Genomic DNA, 12,800 nt, shown 5'->3' on the forward strand with positions numbered 1-12,800 from the left:
TGATAGGTGGTAGCCATTGTTATCGGGAAAACTAATGTCCATTCAGAGTTGCTAGTCCCACTAAGGTGGGTAGCTATCTTAGAAACAAACAAACTAAAGTCACTTGTGTTTTCCTTTATGAGAGATAGATGAGAGAGAAGCAGAGAGTACCAACCTGAGTCTTTTGCTTGGCTCCTTGTTTGTTTCCTCCCTCCTTTGACAAAAATTCACCACTCCTTCCTTACTTGTCCCACTTCAAAGAAGACCTGTAGAGTCAAAGAAGCATAATACCATCAAAGCATAGAGATCTATAGCCATAAACAATATAGGATCAGATGTATATTAACCACAAAAATGCATATATCAATACAAGATTTAGAGATATACAAGAATATGGAGGAAAACTCAAATAGCGTTATTGATAGAAGTAGTAGAAGAGAGGATTAGAACCCATTGGTCTGATCCAGCGCCATCCTCCCAGCATGAAAGACCTCTTCACCTCATGAAAAGCTTAGATCACCCAAGAATACAATGTTGCACAGAGAAACCAATAGCACTTCCTTACAAAATACAAATTTCCAGCCTCTAGATCTCTAGAATGAGGGATCCATATATAGATATTTGCAGGTGGGTGAGTCAGCTTCTGGGATTTTGATTAGTGTCATCTCTCTGATAGTTCTTGGTTCCACTTGGAGATTTCATGATCTCTTACTCATCCCTGGACGAATTCAGAGAGGCAAGTGTCAAATGGGCAGTTTCTAGAAGATTCTTTGGGTTTCCACCTAGCCAACTGCCTCTACCATTTGTCTGCTCTCGCTCATCACACCCTATAGAAGGGTTTTTCAGTATGCATCACACTTTTTGCATGTGGTAGGTGAGATGCATCGTGCCCTTAGCACTGAGCAGTCTGTATGGTCCAATTTTGACCAGTTCTGGGTAGTTTTTTAGGGAGAACTTATGGGAGATGATGTAATCAGCTAACCTTGTTCCTTTAGGGTATGAAACAACACATTTAGGAGCTTAGAAGCCCTTGGTTTATGGACATATGAGATTGGGGTTGCAGTGCCCAAATATGTCTATAATAGTTGCCCCTTAAAGCATGAGGTCGTAAAACTTCTGATGTTGGGTGAAATGCTTTATCATGAGGATCCAAGGTTTTTCGAACTAGAAGGTGACTTGTAATAAGATACAATACAATACATTAGCTTCATAATGTTTTCATGATCTAGCCAAGGCAGGCATTCCCATGCTCAACTTTATAAATTCATTTTCATGTACATAGTACAAACAACCGTCTGTGTGGCAGACTGATGATTCTGGTAGAGCCATCATCCATTAGCTCGAATGATTATCTGTGCAGCTATGATGTACATTTGATGTCTTTATTTTCTTGAATATATCGCAGCCCGAATGGATGAAACTAGATCCGTGGTCTTCAAAACTCGTTCAATCTTCGCCTGAAGTACAAGTTGATCCATGTGAAAAGATGTTCTGACGTCAAACACAGAAGACGTTCCTTGATTACCAGCCAATGATGTAAGCTATTGATAGGCATGAGAGGAATCACCAATAATGATAATGACCCTCATGGTACTGCAGTACAATTTACATGGTGTGAATACATGAGTCGATGTCAAACACCACGCAAAATCTTTCGGTCGAAGGCCATTGATGTAAACCCATCACCGGAAGTGAGAAAGTTGCCATTGAGGCATGCAAGCTTCCAAGTACTGAAATGGTTGTTCCTAAGTCGACTTCTTGGATAATGATCTGATGTCGACAAGAAGTGACCCATCATAGGAGGGCCTTAATGAATCCCACATCTACAACACGGAATGAAGCAAATGATTTTGCGGAGGTGAAAATGGTCTGATGATATAAGTTTCACGGTGGCAGTCATGAAAGAATAAAGCATGAAGGTATTGCAGCGGATGAGACATAAGCTGGGTTGGTGAATTCTCTGAGTGACTTCTCTTGAACATATCGACGACACTGAAATGGATTAGTAGCGTTAACCCCAAAATGGATGGTACGGAGGACCAATGGTGATATGACCGGTGAACGAAATAACCCAACCTGACTCAATCATGGTGATGGAGTGAAAGTGTCATGTTCAAGAGTGACCTGCTACCAATAAAGTTTCTTCAAGTTTTCTTCCCAATTTTTCCCCAGTCATTGCTGACCAGTACCTGTTTATTTTTGTCAAGCTTGAGGAGGATAACATATGCTTGTTCTATAATTTTCCCTTCAGGCAAACCTGTCGCTATGTTTTAGCGAGCCTAGCGACAGTGAAACTCGCTCTTGTCTACATGGACAAGTTTGTCGCTATTGTTTTAACGAGTTTAACAACAAAGATAACTTGGTCCTTTTCAATTTCAGAGAGTCTAAAAAGAGATAAAAAGGCAACTCCAATATTCCTTTTTCGTAATATAATACCTTAAGTCCGAAAAGGTATAAAATAATATGAAAGGGATGACTTTTCGATAGTTTTAACGAGCCGAACAAGACAAACGCTCGATCTTTTTGTGTAATGATCCCTTAGGTCCAAAAAGATTAAAATCTAGAGGGATGGCACTTCCAATCACTTTAACGAGCTGGAGAGGCCAATTGCTCAACAATCTTTTCATATTTTACGAGTCAGATGAAAAGAGCTTAAAGGAGACTCGTTTTTTGAGGAACGAGTGATGTTGTCAGATAGCAGCTGGTTCTAGTTCAGGTTTGGAACTTTTAAATTATGACAATGTAAAGAAGGTGAATAATAGAATCACTCATCGTAGCTGTTCCTCAAAAGTGGTAAACAATCAAATGGAGGCATATGATTGGCTAAAAAAGAGTGGAGGTGATGGTAAGAACACAATCAAGGTTCAAAAGCTGATAATTATGTGATCGCAATGGTTCTTTACTGAAGATGGGTTCATTTTTTAATGAGCTTAAACTTTGGTGGAACATATGCTCATTGCTAGGTTTATTTTTTAACGAGCTTGAACCTCGCATAAAACTGCTCATGCTAGTCCTATAATAAGGATGTCTCATTGATAGGTTCATTTTTTAGGGAGCTTGCCCCATTCGAAGCTTTGCTCTGGAGCCTTTATTATGCAAGCTAGGAATGACCCACCTATGAGGTTAAAGGGTTGAGAGCCTACAAACTATGAAAATAGAAGGTCACTTTTCACTTGCATGAAAAATGGTTGCATGCCCCTAGGTATAAAGAAAAGTAGAGTTTCCAGGTTACCATATGAAGGTTTCTCGCATTTGCAGACAAAACACTTCCTTGGCTCTGTCCATCGAAATAGACAAAGGTGAATGGTGGGATGCATCCACTCACATAACTTTGATGAGGGGATCTTATTCTAGTCTAATCCCATTTTCCTAAATGGATGGGTGTGTCAGACTTGTCATATATCCTCCGCGGAAACCTACCCTATACCTAAAGTTTTCCTGTTGTAGCAGACCAGGGTGCATGCCCCCTAGATTTCAGTCACAATCACCGAATCACTCACGCTCAACAGGTGGATGAATTGGAGATTGATGAGACATTCCTTGCGTAAAAAGACCACTTAGGGATGGCATTTGACTAATAGCTGTCTTTGAACCAAGGAATGAAAGCCGGTCAACTAGGTGAACCACTCTGCCTTCATGTGGAAAACACATCTCTCGGAAGAGCGAGGAAACATTAGCTCCCATGTTATAAATGTGGTCACGCCCAAGGAGTATATTGTAATCTATAGGTCCTTGGACTACCATAACAATTAGATGAGTGGTTTTCCTTCTCAAAGTTATAGGAAAATTTGGAAGGATCCCTAATGGTCTACTGGTTCCTTTGTTGAAGCCTATCAGATTTCGAATCTCAGGCAGAAGCGACAGTGAACCAAGTGCTTTCCAGGCGGTTGAGGAAAGGATACTCACAGAAGCCCCTTCATCTATGATAGTACCGACCATGATCATTCTGTAAGCTTGTACTACAATTCAGAATGGTACATTAGATGGTAGGTAGGGTCTGCCTAGTAGATTCCAATCGAAGGAAACAACTAGATTGCTTGGAGGAGGGACGGAATAAATGGCCAGATAAATCTCTGACGAACTTCCTTCCTATGGTAAAGGGACAGGTAGATTGCACCCGTGTTCATCGGATTTTGTGTTAAGGAAAATAATTTGAAAGGTGTCATCCTCATTCTCTTTGGTGACTGTATCATCTGAAGGTGGACCTTCTGAAGACAAGACTGGGTCGACTGCCGTCTCGACCTGTTGAATTTGGTCTGGTGTGGACTCAGAGGGTTTATCTTCAATGATAGGTGATTCGACCGACAACAAAGGTGTGTCGATCAGATTTTCAACTAGCGATGGACTAGGCAAGAGTTTCTTGTATCCAGGAGGAAGTCGCTGCGGTGAAGCAGGATAGTTGTCCAAGACTCTTTTAGCTTCATCGAAGAAGGGACAACAGTGGAGGGCATGATCGCCTTCACACAGTCTACAAGGAATTTAGATCTTCCTTTCTGTCCATTGATTTTGTTTTCACTAGTTAACAGTGTACTCTCAACAGGATCGTCAGAGGCTAACGACACCGGATTGTGCAAGCGGGGAGACCAGTCCCTTAAGATCCATGGGATGCAAGGACAATCTCGATGATAGTGGTCCCCTTTGCAAATGACACATGGAGATCTAGGTTTTGATGGTGCAGTGTGTGGAATTTTGCCAGATGATGCATGGTTGCCCCCTTCCATCATTGGCTTCTTCTTGTTCTTCTCCTTCCCTTTCTTCTTCTTCTCAGATACTTGGTTTTTAGTTTCACTAGCTTCACTAAGCGAAGAGGAAGAATGAGAGGGAGAAAAAAACGAAGTAGAAGGTTGGTGGGTAGCTCTAGTATCATCTGGTTGCTGATTTGATTGCTCAGAAATCACGGTGTTTTGAATGACAAAGGTCGAGAAAAGCCATACTGGCAGGCAAATTGTAAGCCCTGGAAGGGAAAATGTAGCCATATGGGGTGCACCAACATCTCCCCAAGAGAAGAAGGGACAAGGATTCCATCCTTGATTGGTGGACTCCATTTTCTCAACCTAATACCAATGAGGGAATAGTGATGTTATTCCGATTAAAAAAAAAATTATGACGCTCTGACACAACTTTCTTTTTCAATTTTTAAGAGTCGAGAAAAAGCTAAAGATGACTCTAGTCGCCTTCAATTTTTAATGAGCCGGAACTGACAAGTGCTCAGATGGACCTTTTCTTTTAAGGAGTCTGAAAAGGAATGAAAGTGACTACTCTGGAAATCTAGATAGAGGGATTACCAAACCAATCACAAAACTGCAGAATACTTTTTACGGTACGACAGTCAATCTTCCCGAATGCTGTGTTCAGTGCATTGCAATCGATAGGTTGGCAGACACGGCTTCCTAAGGATAAAGGATGTAGCCTATTGTGGTCTCCCAATATATACTCGACGGTACGTGGGAGCACAAGTTCATACTAGCACTTGTCGTATCAAAGAGGAGGAATCACCCAACCTATGATGAAGATGATAGTTACTAGGCTTTACGACACCGGACTACGTCTCTAGCCTAGACTTCTATATGTTGTGCATTAGGTTCCAAAGCATTTTATGTTCATTGAAATTTATTTAACAGTTAATCTTTCTTAAGAAGTTTTCCGTTAAGGTTCACCGCGTGATGTAGATATACAATTCCTAAATATGCAATCTAAGATGATAAACAGTCGTTTACTTTCTTTTTTCAATCAAAATCCTAGCTACTAAGGAAAGAGAAGTAAAATGCTTTCAACATAGAGCAGAGAGCACACACTAAGATGCATTGTCCTAAATCAATTTCTGCATGAAGTCTAAATGCAAATGCATATGCATGTATTTGTTTTCCGCTTTCTTAATGCGTAAATGACAAAAAGAATGCTAAGTATAGATCTGAACTATTTTTTCTTTCAAAGCGACAGTACTAACAATTTTCTTTTCAAAAAAGAAAGGAAGACTAAGATGAAACTTTGCGATTTTGAATTCAAAAAATGAAAGGAAGACCACTTTGCGATTTCGAATTCAAAAACGAAAGGAAGGCTAAGACGACACTTTGTGATTTCAAATTTGAAAAATGAAAGGAAGACTAAGAGCGACACTTTCAACTTCAATTTGAAAACTACTTTCAACACTTCAAAGAATTGATGATTCAAATCAAATACAATAGCAAAAGTGCAATCAACTATCAAAAAGAGGAAGACTTTATGACACTCTTTTCTTTGATTGAAAACGACACTTGCGACACTTTCAAATCAAAAGCCGACAGTTCGATTAAGCTACTATTTGAAAAATAGAACTGTAAATGATGAAAAATACATAAAAACATTCACAATTCTTTATCAGTGGAGGCTAAATAATGCAAAGGAAGATGGTTTCAACAGTGATATACTGATCATAGACAGTTAAACCACTGAATAAAGTCGAAGACAATGAAGAAAAAACAAAAATCTGGAGGCAGAAACAGTCTCACCTAATCATCACACATGTAACATAGGGAAATAGGGATGCATATCACCTTCAGCACATGGGAGGTGTGATGCATCTAGACTACCAATGAGAAACAGTGCGATGGTCCAGGGACAAGACTGAGCTTGGTTTTTGCTCACAGTTTGCAGCTAAGTTCAGGGGTTTAGGCTGAGGTAATGATAGGCAGTAAACACAAAGTATAGGGGCTGATCTAATGAAGTTAGTTGAGCTACCACCAGGGCACTTATGATGTTTTCAAGTCAGTTCTTCAGTTCATAAACAAACCTGGAGATTGACTAAAGCAGCGTTGATCTACTTTGAACTTGCATAGCAAATGCAGTTCGAACGCTAGTTGGCTTAACTTAAGGCTCCATCTGTAGTTTATAAAGCAAACAAATAGAAACAAGCAAACAAGCTATTCGATCCCGAGCGGAGTCGTCATTTTGTTATCGGGAAAAGTAGTATCCATTCAAAGTTGTTCATCCCACTAAGACGGGTAGCTATCTTAGAAACAAACAAACTAAAGTCACTTGTGTTTTCCTTTATGAGAGATAGATGAGAGAGAAGCAGAGAGTACCAACCTCAATCTTTCACTTGGCTCCTTGCTTCTTTCCTCCCTCCTTTGACAGAACTTCGCCACTCCTTCCTTACTTGTCCCACTTCAAAGAACACCTGTAGAGTCAAAGTAGCATAATACCATCAAAGCATAGAGATCTATAGCCATAAACAATATAGGATCAGATGTATATTAACCACACAAATGCATATATCAATACAAGATTTAGAGATATACAAGAATATGGAGGAAAACTCAAATAGCTTTATTGATAAAAGTAGTAGAAGAGAGGATTAAAACCCATTGGTCTGATCCAGTGCCATCCTCCCAGCATGAAAGCCCTCTTCACCTCATGAAAAGCTTAGATCACCCAACAATATAATGTTGCACAGAGAAACCAACAACACTTCCTTACAAAATACAAAGTTCCAGCCTCTGGATCTCTAGGATGGGGGATCCATATATAGATATTTGTAGGTGGGTGACTCAGCTTCTGGTATTTTGATTAGTGTCATCTCTCTGATTGTTCTTGGTTCCACTTGGAGATTTCATGATCTCTTACTCATCCCTGGATTCAAAGAGGCAAGTGTCAAATGGGCAGTTTCTAGAAGATTCTCTAGGTTTCCACCTAGCCAACTGCCTCTGCCATTTGTCTACTCTCTCTCATCGCACCCTATAGAAGGGTTTTCATTATGCATCTCGCTTTTTGCATGTGGCAGGTGAGATGCATCGCACCCTTAGCACTGAGCATTCTGTATGGTCCGATTTTGACCAGTTCTGAGTAGTTTTTTAGGGAGAACTTCTGGGAGATGATGTAATCAGCTGACCTTGTTCCTTTAGGGTATGAAACAACACTTTTAGGAACTTAGAAGCGCTTGGTTTATGGACATATTATATTGGGGTTACAGTGCCCAAATATGTCTATAAAAATCATCCTACCCTATGTTAGTCTTCATTGGAGCAGCATAGGAAGACAATAGTGGGAAGACAAGTCCCAAAAGAGCTAAGTAGCATCAGTGGGAAAAAGTCTCTATATATTGATGATAGATGGAATTATGATCAGCTAGAGGAAAGATTATGGATATTGAGTTTAGTGGCCTAAATGAATTGGTACATTGATAGAGGCAAGTGCTACAAACTGGGAGCAAAAGACCCGCAGGTGTATAGGATATGACAAAGAAGTTGTGATCATAGACTGCATTAGATAAACTATCAGATTTTCTTTGATTTTCTATTCTTGTACTTATGGATATTTGAGATCCATTATCCCTGGTGAGGGAATTCTAGGCTGTTGTATTATTTAGTTTGATTAATATAACAAAGATTGGGTTATTGTAGAAGATTGTGTAAAAAGTTGTGTATATTTTGTGCACTAGTAGATTTATTATTGTTTATATTCCGTTGTGCAAAGTAGCTTCATTGTGATTCTTGGTTTGGTAGCGTCAATGATTTAAGATTCTATCCTAGACACAGGATCGTGGAAAATTAACAATATCAACATCAAGTTCACAAAGAGCATATAACAAAGCTCTAAAATCTTACTTATTGCCTATTTTAGCCTATTCACAACATGAGAAAATGTTAGATAATATTTTCCTATTACATAACATAGCACATGAAATTTCTCTAGCTTATGTAGTTCATATAATTTACTGCAAGAATTCAAGATTTCTAAAATCTAACCAACCATCTTGGAGATTATGGGATAATGGAAAGACAAATAAACAACAGAACACTAGGAACTAGTCCTGGATCACCTCCCAAGATTTGTTCGTTTTAATATTTTGAGAAAAAGACAATAAATTTTGTATGATTTTTAAACCCTTCTTACTAATCACATACCTATAATCCATGAAATAAACAACCCAAATAAATATGTCAGCATTATGCCAATAGTAATTGAAAGTTATTCCACAGAAAAGAGACCATGGTCAATTACAATTAATATTTCTAGGGCTTTACAAGTCACTTACATCCATGCAAATATGGCTCCTTAGAAAACCATGATGAAGATATATTCCCAAGGTGAAAAACATAAGAAATTAAGAATAGGAAACTCACTTGATTTATAGTACCAAGAGCTCCTCGCAAGTGCTTCAGAGCTATCTCAGCTATATATATTGGTACCTCAATTTACCACAACACATGAGTAACATCATAGGCTCGACAACATTACTACAATAACTACCTTATCAAAGGTTTTCGAGGAGGAAGGGCACGTGAGGGAGTTGGAAACTTAATGTGAAAGATATCTCTCCCATTCCAAATCCTATCAAAAATCTATTTGCGTACAATACTAGAGAATTCTGCTACAACGTAAATGTGGCAAGACTAAATCAGAAGTACTTTATGTTATTTGTTTGTTCCTCAACTTCTACTCCCATTGACAACCTGCCTCACTCATCAAAGAAATTTTTTTTCTTCTAGTTTTGTTCTCAGGAGAGATCATAGGTATATTTTGTATGAAAGTTTGTGAAAAGTGGCTATTAGGTGCCCTGATTTTTCTTTTTGGAAGTGATATGGCATTTTATAAACACTTTTCTATGTATTTTCCTTCTCCAAACCACGAAATAGAAACTTATGCATTATTTCTCTATAGAATTTCTATAAACATTAAATTATGAATGAAATTCAAGCTCTCTTTATCAGTTGCACCTTCTTGGAAAAAATGCAGCATGTCTTTTCAGTTTCATACTCAGTGGATTTATCAGTTCCACTCTTGGAAAACATTTGATGTGTTGTTTCAAATTCAAACTCAGTGGATTTATCAATTCTATCCTTGGAAAAAATGTTGTCTGTTGTTTCAGTTTCATATGGAGAGCTACCAATGAGTGCACATAAGGAGTCCATGGCTGAGATGACTACTCTAATATTGAGCTTTAACATATCAAAGGATTCATAAAATGGGAAACAAAAGTGGCATTATGTTAAAGGAAATATTGGATAGATGGTGTTAATTTCATCCTTCAAGAGAAGCATATTGAGCTTTTTACTTTTTCCAAGAATTTTCAAGGACTTCTAAGTTCATACATGAGAGTATGGTATGAAGCATATGGTGTTTCCATATTGTTTAATTTTCTACTTGGGTGCTAGTGTCAATTCTATTAGTTGATAATTATAGATGAAAAAAAAATAAAAATATTGAAACTTTTTTCGCAACAATGTTACTATTCGCTTATCAAGGCTCATTTAGATTCCATCATTCATGTACATGATATTCGACATCTGTTTTATGTTATTTTCCTTTCTTTTTACTGCTTTGCACTCATTCTCTTTTGCATGTTTGGAGCTAGGCCTTGATTTCATTTTATAAGATATTGTCTATGCACTATAGGCTAGGGGTTATACTTGGAAGTTCATTTCTTGTGAAATGAGACATAGTGTTCAAGTGCAATGTTTTTCCCCAGGTGTCAGATGTCGTGCGGGCTGGTTATGTAATGCCTCATAGTATCTGGGTAACCATATTATGATGTTTTGATGCAGGGAATTCACTGGCTAGCTATTAGTGCCACCAACATTACCCTTTTGCCAAACTTTACACTCCATGTTATAGAACTTTCAAACTTCCTGTAGCTATAAATTCCAAAACATTCAGGTATGATAGAGCCTCATATCCTATAATCATTGATCACAGGTTTAATGACATACATTTTGTTTTCAGATATACTTTATTTCATCTACAGATTTTCCTTCTGCCCCACAAATTCACAATTCAAAATATGAATAAAAATAAACATGATGACAGGATTCACAACCTATAACAATACACTTACCAACATTCACTCATCATATAATCCACAAGATATTTTACCATTAATATGATTAACGACCATCAAATGCCATTCAACGTTCCTATCAAATCTGGAACCCTTGCTACCTAGAGGTTTAGGTGACCCATGTAATCTCAACCACAGATTTAATCGTCAAACAACTCAAGGTCGTTGATTTACCAATCATGAATATCTGAAATTGAAATTTCCAAGGAGTAAAACACCCAGCGATATGGCTACTTCTCAAACAAAAGGAAAAATATTTTATTCTGGATCTCCTTTTACCAAATTGTTCCTGCAGTTTCTCTTCAATTTTATAGATGGGCTCTTGTCATTTTGTTTGTTACAGATCATCTGAATTCATCATGTCTTTATGAATGCTTAACCCTGGGGACCTTTATGACATAGTAATGGCTTCACACTTTTCAACATAAAGATGAATCGTCTCTCTTCAATACCCTTAAACCTGCCAATACTTAACTGAGGACACAATTCCAGAATTGAGAGAGACGAGGTGTTCGAAACCCCACGATTTGACCAATCGCTTTCAACACCTTTTCCTACAGCGATTTCTCAACACAGAAATTTGTCAGTCACAGAGATTTTTCAACACACTATTCAAAACACAGTTAACATTGAAATTGCTCAACATGGGTTTCTAGTTGAAATTCAATCTCTTTCAGATGACATTCAAATTTCGTCACTTGAAAAGACAACCCTTGATTCTTCCAAACTCAAATTCTCATCGTGAATTCAATCTCACTCTCAAAATAAATTCATCCTTCACTTTGTCTACCATTACCAATTCGAAATGCATTCAACACTACCGTCTTACATATGGAATTACAAAGTCTCATTATATTGATTGCACAGAAAATTAGTCTAATTTCACAAGAGTTTATTAATGTAGAGATCAACTCTGTTTTTTACAGAAACAAACCACATTCCACAGAAAATCTATTACAGGAATTTGCACATATAATCACACACAAATCTTCCTTAACCATAACTATTGTATTCTAGTCTCATCAACCCAGGATGGGCGTTCCTTTATTGGCCCTTTTCTCTCTCGTTCCTTTTCTCGCCCTCTTTGCCTCTACGTACTTAAAATAAAAACAATCTGCTCAGATCCAAACAAATAGGATCTGCAACTAACTAAAAGAAAAATCCTTGGTTCTATTTAAATAAATAAAAATATCTAATTTAACACTCAATCCTATCCTTGGCAACAAATGCCATTTATTTCCGCACAGCTCACCACTCAATTCAAACAAACTTGATTTTCGAAACATCAACAAAACAAAATAGAAAAGTTAAATGATCCCCCTGTATCATGTTTTATGAGTAATAACCTGACTAAATTTTTCTCCTTATCAAGTCATGAGATGGTCAACACTAAAGTTTTCTTTTAAGTTTGGTTGAAGGGAAAGGAGTAGTCTGTAACATTCTGGGGCTTAATAATAACTATGAAACGAGATCTGATTTTTTAAATCAAATTTTCCACCTACCCTCCTCCATCTTTGTAGCATATAAAATGTCTTTCAAAAACAAAATTTTCGATCAATTTTTTTTTCAAAAATGTTCCTCAACTTATACGAGACTACTTTTGCATCTTTTACATTTTTTAAGTTTTTTGTCATGGGCTTCTCCACTGATAAGATTATCAACAATAGGGCTTCTCTGTTTCTCTATGCAAATGTTGCTAGTACATCTTGTTCTTCTGTGTCATTTCCTCATCCACATAAATTATTGTGTCAAAGCATATTCTCCATTAAAATGATCCAATATTTTTCACTTTAAATCCTGTGATTCTAACAGTGTGTATTAACCACCTAACATCTTGTTAGTTTTAAAATGACTTTTACAAATTACCTTTGTTTTGTTGAAACCAAAAAAAATATATGATAACCTCTATTCTGTCTCCCCATTGATTGTTCTTCTATTCCACCACTAATTATTGTTGTGTCTCACTACTGTCTGTAACCACTGCATGCCATTCATTGTACTCCCC

Source organism: Pinus tabuliformis, chromosome 7, assembly GCF_031772625.1.
Source record: "Pinus tabuliformis cultivar Carrire ecotype Pingquan chromosome 7, CPIR1, whole genome shotgun sequence".
Classification (NCBI taxonomy): Eukaryota; Viridiplantae; Streptophyta; class Pinopsida; order Pinales; family Pinaceae; genus Pinus; species Pinus tabuliformis.